Raw genomic sequence first — 20,268 nt, forward strand, 5'->3', positions numbered from 1 at the left:
TCTGCACAGCCAAAGAAACTGTCACAAAAGCGAACAGACAACCTACACAATGGGAGAAAATGTCCACATGCTACATATCTGATAAGGGGCTGATAACTAGAATCTATATAGAACTCAGGAATATCAGCAAGAAAAAAATCGAACAACCCTATCAAAAAGTGGGCTAAGGACATGAACAGAAACTTTTAAAAAATGACAGAACAATGGCCAAGAAACATATGAAAAGATGCTCGACATCTCTAATCATCAGAGAAGTGCAAATCAAAATCACAATGAGATATCACTTATCTCCTGTGAGAATGGCCTTTGTCAAAAAGTCCCAAAACAATAAATGTTGCGGTGGATGAGGAGAGATAGGAACACTCATACACTGGTAGTGGAACTGCAAACTAGTGCAACCTCTATGGAAAGCAATATGGAGATATCTTAAAGAAATACAAGTAGATCTACCATTTTATTCAGCAATCCCATTACTTGGCATCTATCCAAAAAAACAAAAGACATTCTATAAAAAAGACTCCTGCACTCAAATTTTTATTGAAGCACAATTCACAATTGCAAAGATGTGGAAACAACCCAAGTGCCCATCAATACGAGTAGATTAATAAAATGTGGTATATGTATATCATGGAGTCCTATTCAGCTACAAGAAACAACGGTGATATAGCACCTCTTGTATTTTCCTGGAAAGAGCTGGAACCCATTCTACTAAGTGAAGCATCCCAAGAATGGAAAGATAAGCACCACATGTACTCACCAGCAAATTGGTTTCACTGATCAACACCTAAGTGCACATATAGGAATAACATTTTTCAGGCATCAGGCAGATGGGACGGGGGCAGGGGATGGGTATATACATACATAATGAGTGAGTGTGATGCACATCATCTAGGGGATGGACACGCTTGAAGCTCTGACTCGAGGGGGGAAGCAGGGTAGGCAATATACATGACCTTAACGTTTTGCCCCCATAATACGCTGAAATTTAAAAAAAGATTATAAAAAATGGAACATAAACATAAACATAAAGTGAAAAATTAAAAGATAAACTTTCAAAAGAAAATATGAGAGATTATTTTTACAGTCTTAGGTTAGACAAATTTTATTAGATCTGACACCAAAATAATTATCCATAATTGAAAATAATTAATTATTTGGAACTCATCAAAATTATTTTTTCTGCTATGTGAAAAACATTTATGAAGGAATGTAAAGACAAGCTATGGATTGGGAGAAAATATTTATACTTCACAAGTACAATACAGGATATATCAAATCTGAATAATAAGTAAGCAAAGAACCAAGTACACAATGGGCAACAATCTTGAACATGTGCTTTATCATGAAGATATGGAGATGACAGTTAAACATATGAAACAATGCTGAACATCATTACGCATTAAAGAAATATAATTAGAACTACAATGAGATAACATCACACAACTATTAAACTGTCTTAAATTTAAAAGTTGATCATAAGAACTCTTGACTAGGTTTAGAGCAACTAGAACTCCCATACATGGCTAGTGGAAATGTAAATTCGTCCAACACGTAGGGGGAAAGTTTGGCATTATTAAAATGTTAAATGTACACTTACTTTGATCAACTGTTGCACTCTTAGATATTTACCCAATAGAAATGAAAGTATATGTGCATACAAAGACTTGTATACAAATATTAATAGCAATTGTACTTGTGAAAATGAAAATAACCCAAAGGTCTATTAACAGGTGAATAAATAACAAAGTTATTATATATTCCTACAATAGGATACCACTGAGCAGTAAAAAGGAATTGTTACTGATACATGCTACATATTGGATAAATCTCAAATGATTATGCTGATTGAAAGAAACTAGACAAAATAGAGTATTTGCTGTGTTATTCCATTTATATAAAATTATATAATGGAAAATTCAAGCTAATCTATCATGACAGAAAGAAGTTAAGTGGTTGCCTGGGGATGGAGAATTGGGACTGGCAGGAAGGATAGACTACAATGAAGTATGAGGAAACCATTGAGAACAGTGGATATATTCACTTTCTTGATTGTTGTGATAGTATTCTGGGTGTAGAAATATGCTAAAACTTATCAAATTGAAGAATTTAAATATGTTGTGTATTTTTTATCTAGTTTTTTCTCAATAAAGATGTTAAAAGTAGTTGACAGTCATTAAAGTAATGTAACACTCCAGATATTGAAAAATGTAAACATAATGTCTACTATCTAATAATAAATTACTAAACCTGAAAAGCAGAAATATGTGACTACAAATTAGGAAAAAAAATCGGTCAAAAGAAAAACACCCTCAAGTGCCTGGATTGTGAATTCTCAAAGACTTTAAAATGTCTATTAGAAATATGCTCAAGGACATAAAGGAAATATGAACTTTATATGCAGATAAATAAATAGTCAAGGCAAAAATAACCTAATGGAAATTTGGGAACTAAGAAATGCAATATTAGAACTTTAAAAATTTGAGGGGCTCTACAGCCAATTATGCAATGAAGAATAAACAATCACTTAATTGGAAACATAGCAAGACAAACAATCTATAATGAATCACAGAAGGAAATAATCTAGGGGAAAAATGACCATGCCCTTAGTTATCTGTGAGACAATATCAAGCAGTCTAACATGTGAATTTGTAGTCTAGGACAATGTACAGTCGTTTTAAAATACATCATTGTTCAGGGGAAATACAACAAGATTGCCAAGTAGGTGCAGCTGGTGTCCACCTCACGGAGAAGAACCAAAATATCAAGAAGGTACCCACAGTTTGAATAGATTGGGAAAGAATGCTGGAATATAACAGAGAGGACACATCAAGGGCAAAGGAAAGAGAAGTGGGGCTGCCTGCTCAGGTTTGTTGTGAGCCTTGAGTGAGCCCTTGGATATGGGCTCAGGGAAGGGTTAAGTGAGAGACCCAGTTCCGCCGTGGACCTTTATAATCCTAGCTACAGAACATCTCTTCAACTCTTCTAGGCCTCCACGCTGGCATAGGGAGCTGCATGAAAATTATACAGAGGCACTGCTCGAACTTGTGGAGTTTTACAGGCTTCTGAACACTGGGCAGTTGCTGTGTGGAGCCATTCTAGGAGCCCATCTCTCAAGGCTCTGAGTCCTGCCGAGGCCACCTCTGCCACTGCAGGCTGCTGAGCCAGGGAAGGAGAGAGGAGACTGGGTACTCTTACATGCCCAAGTTGTGCTACCACAGCTGTGGGCTACTGGACCAAGGGGCATCTGGACCATACACCCATCACCGGCCCCCCAGCCCCCACCAGCTGCCTGCATAGCTGCTTCCATGGAGAGGGGGCATTCCATTTCGGGTAGCAGAGTTGCATCACAACTGCTATTGACCAGCCTGAGTGTTTCATTGGCAGTCTGGAACCAGCCCACCCGGCCCTATCATAATCAGTGCTTAAATGTATGGAGCCTGATCCCATCCCCCCATGGCTCAATCATGTCATTGAGGGGCATGTGAATGAGATCTACAATCTGATTTCAAGTGGAGATGGAGCCCTCATGGTCAGAACTGAGAAAAGATTCTGTAATTGAGGGGCATGTGAATGAGATCTACAATCTGATTTCAAGTGGAGATGGAGCCCTCATGGTCAGAACTGAGAAAAGATTCTGGTGTGGGTTTGTGCTGTGGCATGAAAGTGGAGCACCCCCTCCCTTCACAGGAACAGCCTGGAAAGTCTGTGACTTGCAGTTTCTGTCCCTGGTGGGGGAGCCTCGCAGCCTGGGACAGCTTTGCAATCTGAACACAGACTGCTTGGAACTGGCTTAGCTGGTTTGGCCTGCTGGTGATGGCTGCACGCCAGAGGGAGATAGGCCACATTAGGGGAGTGGGAGCTGAGAAGGTCCCACTACTTTCTGCTGAGTTGTGGGTTCCGGTCCATCTCTTTCCGCAGATGCAGGTTCTTTGCCACAGTAGAGAAACAAAAGGTAGATACTATCATAGAAATACATGAAACTATAAAACTCGCAGGTCTCATGAAACAATTATACAACTGAGAAAACAAAACAACTAGGTAACACTATGACAGGAATAGAACCTCCCATATCAATATTAACTTTGAATGTAAATGGACTAAAGCCTCCTTAAAAGATATAGATTGGTGGAATGGATAAAAAATACACAATCCAAACATATATTGCCTACATGAAACTCCATTAACTGGCAAAGCTTTTCATAGACTCAAGCTAAGCAGGTGGAAAAAGATATTTCACACAAATGGAAACCAAAAGTGAGCAGGAGTACCTATATTTACATTATGTAAAAGAGACATTAAATCAACAAGAGTAAAAAAAGAAAGGAAAAATAAGATCATTATATAATGAAATGATAAAAGGATCAATTCAGCAAAAAGAAATAAAAATCTAATTATATATATACCTAACACTGGAGCACCCAGATTCATAAAACAAATACTACTATACCTATGAAAAGAGATATATAACAATACAATAATAGTGTGGGACTTCAGCACTCCATTGGCAGCATTAGACAGATCATCAATGCAGAAAATAAAGAAATACTGGGATTAAACTGGACTGTAGAACAAGTTGACATAACAGACATTTACAGAATATTCTATGCAACAACTGCAGAATATATGTTCTTCTCATCAGCATATGGTACTTTTTCTGAAATAGACAATATGCTAGACAACAAAGCAAGTCTCGATAAATTTTTAAAAATTCAAAATCATATCAAATATCTTCCCAGATCACAGTGGAATAAAACTAGAAATCAATTCCAAGAGGAACTATCAAAACTATACAAAGACATAGAAATTAAACAACCTACCCCTGAATGATCTTTGAGTCAACGATGAAAACAAGGTGGAAACTATAAAAATTCTAGAAGTGAGTGAAAATAGTGACACAAAATATCCAAACCTGGCATACAGCAAAGGCAGTGCTAAAAGGGAAGTATGTAGCGTTATATGCCCACATCAAAATTATTAAAAGATCACAAATTTGGAGAAGGATCAAGATGGCGGACGAGAAACACCACCAGAAAGAGTGTCTCTGCAGAAAACACAGATTCTAGCAGAATAGGAAAAAAGAAGCAAGAAAGCGAGCATACAGCAGACGAGGGCCAGAAAGAGGGGTACCTGAGACCCTGGGAGACTCCACAGGAGGAGGCTGCGGAGGAGAACTGGAAGCTGAGACCGCCAGAGCAGCCCAGAGACCAGCGAGAAGGGTAGGTGGATAAATCACCTTTCCCCTCCCCTGCATTTGGGACTGCTGGTGGGCTCCCCAACGGGTTGAGAGACCTGCAGACACCAGCCCAGAGACGGCCACCACCAGCTAGCAGTGAGCCTGTAGCGGATGTGGCACCAGGCTCCCAAATCCCTCGGGGCACCTCCGTGTGCACAGACCCGAGCCACGAGGCAGGCGCCATATTGCCTCCTTCTCCCCTCTGCCGACCCTACCCGTGGCTGCCCAGAGAGACAATACAGCCACCAGCCAGAGGCACCTCCAGGGAACGGGACCTTCCCTTTTATGACCCTACAGCTGACTAAGGGGAACTCAGACTGTGAGCTCCCTATCTGCCAGCCCTCCCAGGTGCTGCTGGCACGGTGTTCCCAGGAGAACGGTGCCGACTCAGAGGCTGAGAGACACAGACACAGCTTGGGCTCCCTGTGGGTGAATTGGGACCGGAACTCCTCTCCCTGGTGGGGATACATCTTGTACCCTGGGACCCAGAGGTCGGACCTGCAGACCAGATCCCGTGCACCGAGGTCTTGCATTGCCGGGGGCACAGAAGGGATATTTGTGAACAGCCTGCTGAGGTGTGTGTGCCTCCAGGGGCAGATCAGCGTCCCAGAGGGCAACCCTCCCCCCAACGGGAGGCCGTGCGCCCAGCCCAGGTGGCGTTCCTGCGCAGGGAACCTCCCTGCCGGCAAAACAATCTGGGGAGGCCTGGTGGCGTGTGGTCTGGCCTGCTGGCAGAGGCCCAGGAGTAGCTGCAGAGTTGGGGAGGGTGGAAAGAAGTGAGGCCTGCTCCAGACTGCAGGTCTCAGACAGCCCCACCCCCAGAAGCAGACTTTCTGGCTGAGCAGGACCATTCCAGCCCCATCCTGCCAGCTTTTTCTGGAAGCAGAGAACAGAACTTCGACACCTGCTAATGGCATTGGAGGTGCCTGAGGGCAGGCTTACCCAACCCAGCTCCGCCCAGAACAAGAGCTGATAACAGGACACAAAAACAGCATAGCCTGTTCCTCCAAGCAAGCGCCACCTACTGACAGGGACGGCATCCTGCACAGCCTTTTCACGGCACCCACTGACTCATTATACAGGGAGTGGTCGAATCTCACCCACAGACACCACCTAACGCCTCAGAAACTAAACAAGGTGTGTGAATACCCAAACAAAAACCTAAAGGAAAGAAACAACAACTGATCGACATGGGAAGAAATCAGTGAAGGAACTCGGGAAATATGAAGAACCAAACGGAAAACACACCCCCAAAGAGGAGCACCAGCCCCCTAGAAACGGACACCAACCCAAATCAGGCAACCAAAATGACAGAAGAGGAATTTCGTATGTGGATCATAAGAACACTCACCAACCTGCAACAACTCAATAACCAACACAAAGAAACCACAAAAAGCCTTCAGGATCTAGAACGAAAGTTCACTAAAGAAATAGACACAATGAAGAAAAGTTTAACTGAACTCCTGGAAATGAAGAATCAATTCAAGGAACGACAAAAGATAGTGGAAAGTCTTAAGAACAGGGTAGGTCAAACAGAAGAAAGAATCTCAGAGATTGAAGATAACACTCTCCAACTAAATAAAACCGTCACAGAGATAGAGCAGAGAAACAAGAGAAAAGAGCAAAGCCTACAAGAAATGTGGGATTATGTGAAGAAACCTAATGTGAGGGTCATAGGGTTACCAGAAGGGGAAAAGGACAACACCCAAGGGTTGGACAAGCTATTTGAAGATATAATAGAGGAAAATTTTCCAGGCCTTGCTCAAAATCTCGATATACAAGTTCAAGAAGTTCAGAGGACGCCTGGGAGATTCAATGCAAACAGGAAGACGTCACGACATGCAGTCATCAGACTGACCAAAATATCAACTAAAGAGGCCCTTCTAAGAGCTGTAAGATGCAAGAAGCAAGTGACATACAAGGGAAAGCCAATTCGAATAACACCAGACTTCTCTAATGAGACTTTATAAGCAAGGAGAGACTGGGGCCCCATTGTCACTCTTCTGAAACAAAACAATGCCCACCCTAGAATCTTATTCCCTACAAAACTAAGCTTCATATATGAAGGGGAAATAAAGACATTCTCAGACAAGCAAAGTCTCAGAGAATTCACCAAGACAAAACCAGCCCTATAAGAAGTACTCAAAACAGTGTTATGCACAGAACACCATAATAAAAACTCACGAATATAAAAACAACCAAAACCCAAAGATTAAAGGACACATAATACAATGGCTCAAGAGAGAAATCAAAGCAACAACATCCAACCCAACAGAATGAACAGTAATCTACCTTACCTATCAGTTCTCTCAATAAATGTGAATGGCTTAAACTCTCCACTCAAGAGACATTGGTTGGCTGAATGGTTAAGAAAATACAGGCCAAGTCTATGTTGTCTTCAGGAAACACATCTAACCTGCAAGGATGCATATAGACTAAAAGTAAAAGGGTGGAGATCAATATTCCAGGCAAGTGGAAGCCAAAAAAGGTTGGCATGGCAGTTCTAATTTCTAACAATTTAGTTTTTAAACCAACAAAAGTAGTGAAAGACAAAGAGGGTCGTTATATAATGGTGAAGGGCACACTTCAACAAGAAGAGATAACAATTTTAAATATATATGCACCCAACTTAGGTGCACCCAGTTTTCATAAAGCCAACCTTACTGGATCTAAGCAATGGATTAATAGCAACTCCATAATCACCTGAGATTTCAACACCCTACTGACGGCAGAAGACAGATCCTCCAAACAGAAAATTAATAAAGAAATAATGGACTTGAACAAAACCTTGGAACAACTGGGTCTGACTGACATCTACAGGACATTCTACCCACAATCCACTGAATATACGTTCTTCTCATCAGCTCATGGGACATTCTCTAAGATTGACCATATCCTAGGACACTAAGTAAATCTCAAGAAATTTAAAAAAATAGAAATCATACCATGTACCTTCTCAGATCACAGTGGAATAAAAGTAAAAATCAACCCTAACAGAAACTCACATTTCTACACAAAAACTTGGAAATTAAACAACCTCGTACTAAATGATTACTTCATAAATGAAGAAATCAAGATGGAAATAAAAAAATTCTATACTTCTACACTGCTGGTGGGACTGCAAACTACTTCAACCTCTGTGGAAAGCAATATGGAGATACCTTAAAGGGATACAACTGAATCTACCATTTGATCCAGCAATCTCATTGCTGGGCATCTACCCAAAAGATCCAATGACACTCTACAAAAAAAGACACCTGCATTCGAATGTTTATAGCAGCACAATTCATAATTGCAAGGCTGTGGAAACAGCCCAAGTGCCCATCAATCCAAGAATGGATTAATAAAATGTGGTATATGTGTACCATGAAGTACCTTTCAGCTCTAAAAAACAATGGTGATATAGCACATCTTATATTTTCCTGGTTAGAGCTGGAACCCATACTATTAAGTGAAGTTTCCCAAGAATGGAAAAACAAGCACCACATATACTCACCAGCAAATTGGTATTAACTGAACAGCACCTAAGTGGTCACATAGGTACTGCAGTAATAGGGTATTGGGCAGGGGGGAGGGGGGAGGGTATATACATATATAATGAGTGAGATGTGCACCATCTGGGGTATGGTTCTGCTGGAGACTCAGACTTGTGGGGGGAGGGGGCGACATGGGCATTTATTGAGACCTTAAAATCTGTACCCCCATAATATGCCAAAATTAAAAAAAAAAAAGATCACAAATTTACAACCTAACATCACACTTTAAGGAACTAGAAAAACAATAAGAAACGAAACCCACAGCCAGCAGAAGGAAAGAAATAAAAAATAATAGCAGAACTAAATGAAATTGAGACCAATAAAACAATACAAATGATCAACAAAACAAATAGTTGGTTCTTCATAAAGATAAACAAAAGTGATAGACCATTAGCTACATTAACTAAGAAAAGAAAACGAAATGATTCAAATAAGCTCGATCAGAAAGGAAAACGAAAACATTATAACTGATACCACAGAAATACAAAAGATCATCTGAGACGATTATGAACATCTCTATGCCCACAACATAGAAAACCTAGAGGAAATGGATAAATTCCTGGAGAAAACAACCTCCCACGCTTGAACTAGGAAGAAACAGAACTCCTTAACAGAACAATAATGAATAATGAGATTGAATCAATAATAAAAAAAATCTTCCAAAAACAAAAATAAAAAAAGCCTGGGACCAGATGGATTCACTGCCAAATTCTACCAGACCTATAAAGAACTAGTACCAATCTAACTGAAATATCAAGAAGGAGAGAATACTCCCTTACTCATTTTATGCCGCCCTGACACCAAAACCATGAAAGGATGCAACAACAAAAAAAGAAAACTGCAGACAAATATACCTTTCAAACATAGATGCAAAAATCCTCAAAAAAGGCCTAGCAAACCAAATCCAAAAGCATATCAAAAAGGTAATACACTAAGATCAAGTGGGTTTAACTCCATGGATATAAGGATGGTTCAACAAATGTAAGTCAGTAAATGTGATTCACCACAGAAACAGAAACCATGTGATCATCTTAATAGATACAGAAAAAGATTTGATAAAATTCAGCATTGTTTCATGATAAAAACCCTCAACAAATTAGATATAGAAGGAACATACCTCAAAATGATAAAAATCTGTATATGACAAACCCACAGCCAACAAATGGGGAAGAGTTTTAAGCATTACCCCTAAGCTCTCTAAGTACTAAAGACAAGGATGCCGACTTTCACCACTCCTATTCAGCATGGTACTGGAAGTCATACTTAGTGTAATCAGGCAAAATAAAGGATGTCCAAACTGGAAAAGACAAGTCAAATTATCTGTTTGCTGATGTTATTATCTTATACCTAGAAAACCTTAAACATTCCTACAAAAGACTACTAGATTTGATAAATGAATTCAGTAAAATATCATGTTACAAAACCAATGCACACAAACCTGTAGAATTTCTGTACACTAATAATAGCCAACCTGAGAACCAAAGCAAGAACTTAATCCAATTTATAGTAGCCACAAAAATAAAAAACCAACCTCAGGAATATATTTATCCAAGGTGGCAAAAGATCTCTATAAGAAGAACTACAAAACACTGATGAAAGAAATTGTAGATGACATAAAAAAAATCCTGTGCTCATGGATTGGAAGAATCAATATTGTGAAAATGTCCATACTGCATCTACAGGTTCAATCTACAGGTTCAAACAGTTCCTATCAAAATTCCAATGTCTTTTACTGATAATTAGAGATGCTAGGTCAGAGGGCCACTTAATAATCTATAGTCAGAGTGATACCAGCAGGTTTTTCTTTGGGTTATAGATGGGTGTGTCTCCCAGCAGGTCCCTGGGCAGGCAGCATTGCTCCCAGGCCTAGCATAAGCTGAAACTGTATCATGGGCTGCTGAAGGCTCCACAGTCTGTACCAAGGTTAGTGGGCCTGTTAACTGAGGCATGGGCAGGTGTGAATCCAGGTGTGACCAAGGACAAATGGCACTGTAGCTAAGTCTACAAGGAAACATAGGCATTTCTGGATCTATAACCAGGCCCATAGTCAGAGATCTTGCTACCTGGGTACAGTCCTGCCTTCTCAAAGCAGCCCGCCTCAATATTGGGATCTGCCAATGTTTCCCAATCTCTTACCTAAATCTCTAAGCTTCCATAAAGACACTTGGCCTGTGGATGGTTGCCAAATTGTTGTTGCTGTAGGGGTATATGTGCAAGGGATCTCATACTCCTGCATCTTGCTGACATTACTTGCATTGTTTGGATTTGTAATAGTACAGCAACCTTGCATTCGAAGGATAAAGATTACTTGGCCATATTGTATTATTTTTTATAATAATTTTTTTTTATGTTTTAGAGATGAAGTCTCATTATGTTGCCCAGCCCTGGCTCAAGCGACCCTCCCACCTCAGTCTCCCAAGTAGCTGGTATTAGAGGCATGTGCCACTGGGCCCAACCCAAACTTCCTTTTTTAAAAATTCTGGTTATTATGGTATATCTCTTTCATCCTTTTACTTTTAATGTATCTGAGTCTTTATATTCAAAGTGCATGTATCATAAGAAGCATATAGTTAGTTTTTGCTTTCTTATTCAATCTGATAAGCTCTGCCTTTTAATTTAGCTCTGTTTATTTTTTTTATTTCAGAATATTATGGGGGTACAAATATTTTTTTTTTTTTTGCGACAGAGTCTCGATTTGTTGCCCAGGCTAGAGTGAGTGCCGTGGCATCAGCCTAGCTCACAGCAACCTCAAACTCCTGGACTCAAGCGATCCTTCTGCCTCAGCCTCCCGAGTAGCTGGGACTACAGGCATGCGCCACCATGCCCAGCTAATTTTTATATATATATTTTAGTTGGCCAATTAATTTCTTTCCATTTATAGTAGAGACAGGGTCTCGCTGTTGCTCAGGCTGGTTTCGAACTCCTGAACTTGAGCAATCCACCCGCCTCGGCCTCCCAGAGAGCTAGGACTACAGGCGTGAGCTACCACGCCCGGCCGGGGTACAAATATTTGGGTTATGTATATTGCCCTTGACCCACCCAAGTCAGAGCTTTAAGCATGTCCATTACTAAATATCAGGGAAATACAAATCAAAACCACAATGAGATACCACCTCACATTGGAATGGCTATTATCAAAAAGACAAGAGATACCAAGTGTTGGCAAGGATATGGAGAAAAGGGAACCCTTGTACACTGTTGATAGCAATATATATTGGTATTTATATATAAGTATATAATGTTACCACTATTATAGAAAACAATATGGGGGTTCCTCAAAAAATTAAATATTAACTACCATATGATCTAGCAATCCCATTTCTGTGTATATATCCAAAGAAAATGAAGCCAGTAACTTGAAAACATATCTTCACTCTCATGTCCATTGTGGTATTCACAATAGCCAAGATATGGAAGTAATGTAAGGGTCCCTTGATGGATGAATAGATTTAAATCAATTATTTACATACACATATACATATATTTCCATAAATTTATGTGGAAATATTAGTTAGCCATAACAAAGAAGGAAATCCTGCCATTTGCAATAACATGAATGAACCAGGAGAACAATAGGTTAAGTGAAATAAGAAAGACACAGAAAAACAAATGCTGTACGGTTTCACTTTTATGTGGAATCTAAAAGAGGCAAACTCACAGAATCAGAAAATAGAATGGCAGTGGTTGCCAGGAGATAGGGGTTGGAGGAAATGGGGAGATTTTGGACAAAGGGTGCAAAGTTTTAGTTTTTAAATGAACAAGTTCTGAGGATCTAATGTACAGTATTGTGACTATGGCTAATAATACTGTATTCCATATTTGAAATTTGCTAAGAGAGTAGATTTTAAGTGTTCTCATCACACACAGAAAAGCAGTAACTATATGAGGTGATTTTGGTAATCATTTCACAAAATATATCAAATCATCACGTTGTACACCTTAAATATTAATATATGTAATTTTATGTGTCAATTATACCTAAATAAATCTGGGAAAAAATACCAATGTCATCTTTCAGAGAATTAGAACAAAAAAATGATACTGAAATTCATATGGAACCAAAAAGGAGCCTGAATAGCCAAAGCAATCCTAAGCAAAAAGAACAAAGCTGGAGGCATCACAATACCTGACTTAGATTATCTAAGGCTACAGTAAACAAAACAATATGGTACTGATATTAAAAAACAGACATATATATCAACTGAACTGAATAGGGAACTTAGAAGTAATGCCATATACTTACAACCACCTGATATTCAATGTATCAGAGAAAAAGCATACAATGGGGAAAAGACACCCTATTGAATAAAAGATGGCAGGAAAATTGGATAGTCATATGCAGAAGAGTGAAACTGGATCCCTATCTCTCACCATATACAAAACTTAGGATGGATTAAGGATTTAAATGTAAGACTGAAATTATAAAAATTCTAGAAGAAAACCTAGGCAAAACTCTCTCATACATTAACTGTGCAAAGACTTTATGTCTAAGACCCCCAAAGCAAGCAACAAAATGAAAAATAAACAAATGGGATTTAATTAAACTACAAAACTCTGCACAGCAAAAAAATTCTAGAAGAAAACTTACGCAAAACTTTCCCAGACATTAGCCTGGGCAAATAATTTCTGTCTAAGACCCCAAAAGCAAATACAACAAAATCAAAAATTGATGGAGACTCAGACTTTTGGGGGGAGGGGGGAAATGGGCATTTATTGAAACCTTAAAATCTGTACCCCCATAATATGCCAAAATAAAAAAAAAATCAAAAATAAACAAATGGGGCTTAATTAAACTACAAAGCATTTACACAACAAAACGAACAATCAAGAATGTAAATAGGAAACTAAGCATCTGACAAAGGACTAATATCCAGAATTTACGAGAAACTCAAACAATGAACAGGAAAAATACAAATAACCCCATTGAAAAGCCGGCCAGGACATGAACATACATTTTTCAAATGAAGATATAAAAATGATCAAAAACACATGAAAAAATTCTCAACATTACTAATCATAAGATAAATGCAAATTAAAAACAATGAGATACCATCTTATTCAAGTCAGAGCATCCATTACTGAAAAGTAAAAAATTAAAAAAATGTTGGTGCAGATGTGGAGAAAATGGAATGCTTATACACTATTGGTGGAAATGTAAATTGGTACAACCTCTATGGAAAATAGTATTGTGATTTCTCAAATAACGAAAAATAGATCTACCATTTGATCCAGCAAGCCCACTTCTGGCAATCTACCCAAAGTAAAAGAAATCATTTTATTAAAAGATACCTGCACTCTTATTTTTCTCATAGGAGAATTCACAAAAGCAAAAATATGACACCAACCCAACTATCCATCAACTGATGATTGGATTAAAAATTGTGAGATATACAGGCACACACACACCATAGAATACTACTTAGTCATAAAAAAGAATGAAATGATGTCTCTTGCTGAAACTTGAGATGGAACTGGAGACCATTATCCTAAGTGAAGTAACTCAGGAATGGAAAAGTAAATACTACATGTTCTCACGTATAAGTAGGAGCCAAAATATGTGGGTACACATGGTCATAGTTAGTGTAATAATAGACATTAGAGACTCCAAAAGGTAGGACAGTGGGAGGCAGTGAGGGGTGAAAAATTACCTATTGAGTACAATGTGTACTATCTGGGTGATAGGTATACTAAAAGCCCAGACTTCACCATTACACAGTATATCATGTAACAAAACTGCAATTGTAACCTCCAAATCTATACAAATTAACAAATAAATAAAATAAAAAGTCATTATTTACAGATCCAAGAAACTCAACAAACCTGAAGTGGAATATATATAATACATAAAGAAAGCCACACAGAAACACACCATAATCAAATTGTAGGAACTAGTCATAAACAGAAACATTTAAAGTTGTCAGAGGAAAGAAAACACATTACCTGTACAGGGCAAAAATCAGAATTTCCCCTGATTTCTTGTAAAAAACAGTGTAATCTAAAATACAATTTAATGCAATCTTTAATAAAACACTGAAAGAAAGCAAACTGTTAAATTCTTGTATCTAGCAAAAATGTTCTTCAATAACAAATGTGAAGTAAATACATTTTCAATCAAACAAAAACGTTTGAAAATCCTCATTAGAAGACCTATATAAGTGAGAAAAAAATGGCGAAGTAAAGGTAACCCCCTAGACTCCAGTTCCCAGAGAAGAAGACATAGATTTTGGTCTCTTACACATGAGTGGATCTCCTCGCTACAAGAACAGCATCAAGTATCAGCAGAGGTTCAGCACAGGACTCTCAAAAAAGGAAAAAACAAGGTGATCGGGAGATAAGATCGCATTCTCTGGAGAGCACAAAACAAAACAAACAATAGGGAATGTGGGAGGGCGCCGGCCCACTGGGCCAGGGGTTGAAGTGGGATCGGACCCACAGGAGAACTCCTTGCTTCCCCATCAACCTCCACACCCACCCAGCCAGGGACCTGTCTGAAATTGGTGCAAAATCGCGGCAGGAGAAGAGGGTGCGGGAGAGTACAGTCATTAGTGGAAACTAGCCGGAGCCCCATGCTAGGACGGCTCCAAGATGGGAGGAAACCGAAATGAGCTATTAGAGGAGGCAGTTAGATGTCTTGCCTCTGGTAATGAGTGGGGCCAGCCCTACAGAGCTGTTCACTAAGTCAGGAACTCTAAGATGTAACTGCCTCAGGAGAATAAGACTGCACAAGGCGGGTCAATAAGACCAAGGGCTATGGCTGAACAGGCGGTCAGGCAGGTGGCATAGAGGAGGCTATGGGGCATCCTGATGACCCAGACCCCCAACCCGGCACCTGCCACCTCCTAAGCAGTCGCCCCAAGTGCTGGTGCCATGCGAGTGGGCAAGCAGTCGCCATTGAGGGGGTCCACAGCCCAGCCGCCATACAGTGTGGTGGGCAGGTCCCCATACCCTGCCCAGCCTAGAGACTATCCTGGCAAATTCCACCCCTACACAATCTGTGATCAGCTCGCCAGGCCTGGTTCCATAAATGAACTACTGAGAAGATTAACTGCCAAGGGGAGTTACAGCCACTGGGGTGCGGGGTGCAGAGCAGACTGGGGAGATACTTCCTCCCCCTAGCCCGCATCTCTCCTGTCAAAAGTGGTAGGCTCCACCCCTGGAGGCAGGGTGACACAACAAAACCCACTCTCCCCCAGATCTAGGGAGAATCCGTTAGGCCTGTACTCAGTGCATAAGCATACAGTATAAAACACTTTGCTTCCCAGAACAGTTTAGGTCACCCAGTTGATCAAAAAGCTGGGGCTGGATCTCCATTCCGGTCAGGGGTAGGCGCCACAAGTAACCCCTCCCATCAGGGGTAACTTCCAAGTGTAGTGGAAGAGCTTCCCCCAGTGGCTGATCAAGAAACTACAGAAGAGAGGATGCCTGGGCACCATCAGCTGATCCAGATGGGGAGAGCTCAGTGTAAGATTTCTGGAACTTCAAAAAATCAAACTGAAAACACTCCTCCTAGGATATATACCAGTTCTCAAGAAATGGAGACTGAACAAACCCAAAACACTAAAGTTAAAGAAGAAGAATTCCAAAATTGGATTGTAAGAAAGCTCAATGAAATGCAAGAAAAAATGGATAACCAACACAAGGAAACTACAAATAAAATTCAGGACTTGGAATAAAAATTGACTAAGGAGATAGAGATCTTGAAGAAAAATCAATCCAATCTCCTGGAAATGAAGAATCTATTCAGGGAAATACAAAACACAGTGGAAAGCCTCAAAAATAGGGTGGACCAAACAAAAGAAAGAATCTCAGAGATGGAAGACAACACCTTCAAATCAAACAAGTTAATCACAGAGTTAGAGCAGAAAAATAAGAGACATGAGCAAAGCTTACAAGAATTGTGAGATTATACGAAAAAATATAACCTGTGGCTCCAATAGATTCTGGAGAAGGAGGAAGAAAAAACCAAGGGTTGGATAAGCTATTCAGAGAAATAATTGAGGAAAATTTCCCAGGTCTAACCAGTAACTTAGAATTAGAAATACAAGAGGCCAAAAGGAATCCTGGGAGATACAATGCAAACAGGAAAACAACATGGCACGTAGTCATCAGACTGACAAAATATCAACAAAAGAGACCCTCCTACAAGCTGTAAGAAGAAAGAAGCAAGTTACATACAAAGGAAGACCGATCAGGATAATGCCAGATTTCTCAGCTGAAACAATACAAGCAAGGAGAGACTGGGGCCCCATTCTCACTCTTTTGAAACAAAATAATGCCCAGCCTAGAATCTTGTACCCTGCAAAGCTAAGCTTTATATATGAAGGAGAAATTAAGGGTTTCCCAGATAAGCCAAGTATCAGGGAATTCACCAAGCCAACATCAGTCCTACAAGAAGTACTGAAAACAGTGTTATGCAAGGAACAGCATAATAAATACTAACAAACATAAAAACACCCAAAACCTAAAGATTAAAGGCCAGATATCACAATGGCTCAAGAGAGAAATCAAAGCAACAACGTCCAAACCAACATAATGAACAGTAATCTGCCTCACCTATCAGTTCTCTCAATACATGTGAATGGCTTAAACTCTCCACTCAAGAGACATAGACTGGCCGAATGGATAAAAAAAAACACAAGCCAAGTATCTGCTGCCTTCATGAAACACATCTGACCTGCAAGGATGCAGTTAGACTAAAAGTAAAGGGGTGAAGATCAGTATTTCAAGCAAGCGGAAGCCAAAAGAAGGCTGTCATGGCAGTTCTAATCTCAGATAATTTAGTTTTTAAACCAATAAAATTAGTGAAAGACAAAGATGGTCATTATATAATGGTGAAGGGCACAGTTCAACAAGAAGAGATAACAATTTTAAAAATATATGCATCCAACTTAGGTGCACCCAGATTCATAAAGCAAACCTTACTGTATCTAAGCAAATTGATTAACAGCAACTCCATAATTACCAGACTGCACAGAACAGATCCTCCAAACAAAAAATTAATAAAGAAATAATGGACTTAAACAAAACTCTAGAACAATTGGGTCTGACTGACATTTACAGGACATTCTACCCAAAATCCACTGAATATATGTTCTTATCATCAGCTCATGGGACATTCTCTAAGATTGACCATATCCTAGGACACAAACTAAGCCTCAAGGAATTTAAAAAAAATAGAAATCATACCATGTCTCTTCTCACATCATGATAGAATAAAAGTAGAAAGAAACCCTAACAGAAACTTACATCTCTACACAAAAATGTGGAAATTAAACAACCTTCTACTAAATGATAACTTCAAAAATGAAGAAATTAAGATGGAAATTAAAAAATTCTTTGAACAAAATGACAATGGAGAGACAAGTTATCAACTCCTCTGGGACAAAACTAAAGCAGTACTGAGAGGAAATTTTATTTCCATAAATGCCTAAAACCAAAAGTCTAAAAGATCACAAATAGACAATTCAATGAATTGACTCAACGAGCTGGAAAAAGAAGAACAGACCAACTGGAAACCCAGCAAAAGAAATGAAATTAACAAGATCAAGTCAGAACTAAATAAAATTGACAACAGGAAAGTTATACAGGAGATTAATGAAACAAAAAGTTGGTTCTTTGAAAAAATAAACAAAACTGACACAGCATTGGCTACACTAATGAAAAGCAGAAAAGAGAAATCTCTAATAAGCTCCATCGGGAACAAAAAGGGAGATATCACAACTGATCCGAAGGAGATACAAGATATAATTTACGAATACTACAGAAACCTTTATGCACACAAACTGGAAAATGTGGAGGAAATGGACAAATTTCTAGAAACACACAGCCTCCCTAGGCTCAACCAGGAAGAAATAGAATTCCTCAACAGACCAATATCAATAGCCAAAATAGAAACAGCAATTTAAAATCTCCCTAAAAAGAAAAGTCCCTGCCCAGATGGTTTCACACCCGAATTTTACCACACTTACAAAGAAGAACTGATGCCTATCTTGCAGAAATTATTCCACAACGTTGAGAAGAACGGAAACCTCCCCAACACCTTTTAAGAAGTGAATATTACTCTGATACCAAAACAAGGAAAGAATGCAACAAAAAAAGAAAACTACAGACCAATATCCCTTATGAATAGAGATGCAAAAATTTTCAACAAAATCTTAGCTAACAGAATCCAGACCCTTATATAAAAAAAATAATAATAATCCATCACGACCAAGTGGGCTTCATGCCAGGGATGCAGGGATGGTTCAACATATGTAAATCAATAAATGCAATTCACCACATAAACAGAAGCAAAAACAAAGACCACATGATTCTTTCAATAGATGCATAAAAAGCTTTTGAGAAAATTCAGCACCCTTTCATGATAAGAACACTTAATAAAATAGACATAGAAGGGACATACCTAAAAATGATAGAAGCCATATACGACAGACCCATAGCTAACATCATACTGAATGGGGAAAAATTGAAAGCATTCCCACTTAGAACTGGAACCAGAAAAGGCTGCCCACTATCTCCACTTCTATTCAACATAGTGCTGGAACTCCTGGCTACAGCAATCAGACAGGAAAGTGGAATTAAAGGTATCCAAATTGGGGCAGAAGAGATCAAACTTTCACTGTTTGCTGATGATATGATATTATATTGAGAAAACCCCAAAGATTCAACCAAGAAACTCCTGGAATTGATAAATGAATTTAGTAAAGTCTCAGGATACGAAATCAATACACACAAATCAGAGGCATTCATATACGCCAACAACAATCAAATTGAGAACCAAATCAAAGACTCAATGCCCTTCACAATAGCAACAAAGAAAATAAAGTGCCTAGAAGTATACTTAACCAAGGAGGTAAAAGACCTCTACAGGGAGAACTATGAAACACTGAGGAAGGAAATAGCAGAGGATGTAAACAAATGGATATCCCTACCATGCTCGTGTATTGGCAGACTCAATATCATTAAAATGTCTATACTACCCAAATTGATCTACAGATTCAATGCAATACCTATTAAAATCCCATCAGCATTCTTCACAGATAGAGAAAAAAATAATTTTATGCTTCCTTTGGAACCAGAGAAGACCCCGTATATCAAAAGGAATTCTAGGCAATAAAAACAAAATGGGAGGTATTACTATGCCAGATATCAAACTATACTACAAAGCTGTAGTAATTAAATCAATCTGGTATTGGCACAAACATAGGAATATTGACCAGTGGAACAGATCTGAGAACCCTGATATAAAACCATCTTCATATAACCATCTAATCTTTGACATAGCAGACAAAAACATACACTGGGGGAAAGAATCCCTTTTCAATAAATGGTGCTGGGAAAACTAGATAGCCACTTGTAGAAAGCTAAAGTACAATCCACACCTTTCACCTCTCACAAAAATCAATTCACGCTGAATAACAGACTTAAACCTAAGGTATGAAACTATTCGAATTCTAGAGGAAAATGTTGGAAACACTCTCCTAGACATCGGCCTAGGCA

At 39.1% G+C, this 20,268-nt stretch overlaps 1 protein-coding gene across 1 annotated transcript in view; it reads left to right on the top strand.

Moving 5' to 3' along the window:
• The window catches only part of ZC3H12B (zinc finger CCCH-type containing 12B), a 378,671-nt gene that overhangs the window by 220,258 nt on the left and 138,145 nt on the right, over window positions 1-20,268 (top strand). The gene's annotated exons all lie outside the window — the stretch shown is intronic.

This window comes from Microcebus murinus, chromosome X, assembly GCF_040939455.1.
Source record: "Microcebus murinus isolate Inina chromosome X, M.murinus_Inina_mat1.0, whole genome shotgun sequence".
In the NCBI taxonomy this organism is placed as follows: domain Eukaryota; kingdom Metazoa; phylum Chordata; class Mammalia; order Primates; family Cheirogaleidae; genus Microcebus; species Microcebus murinus.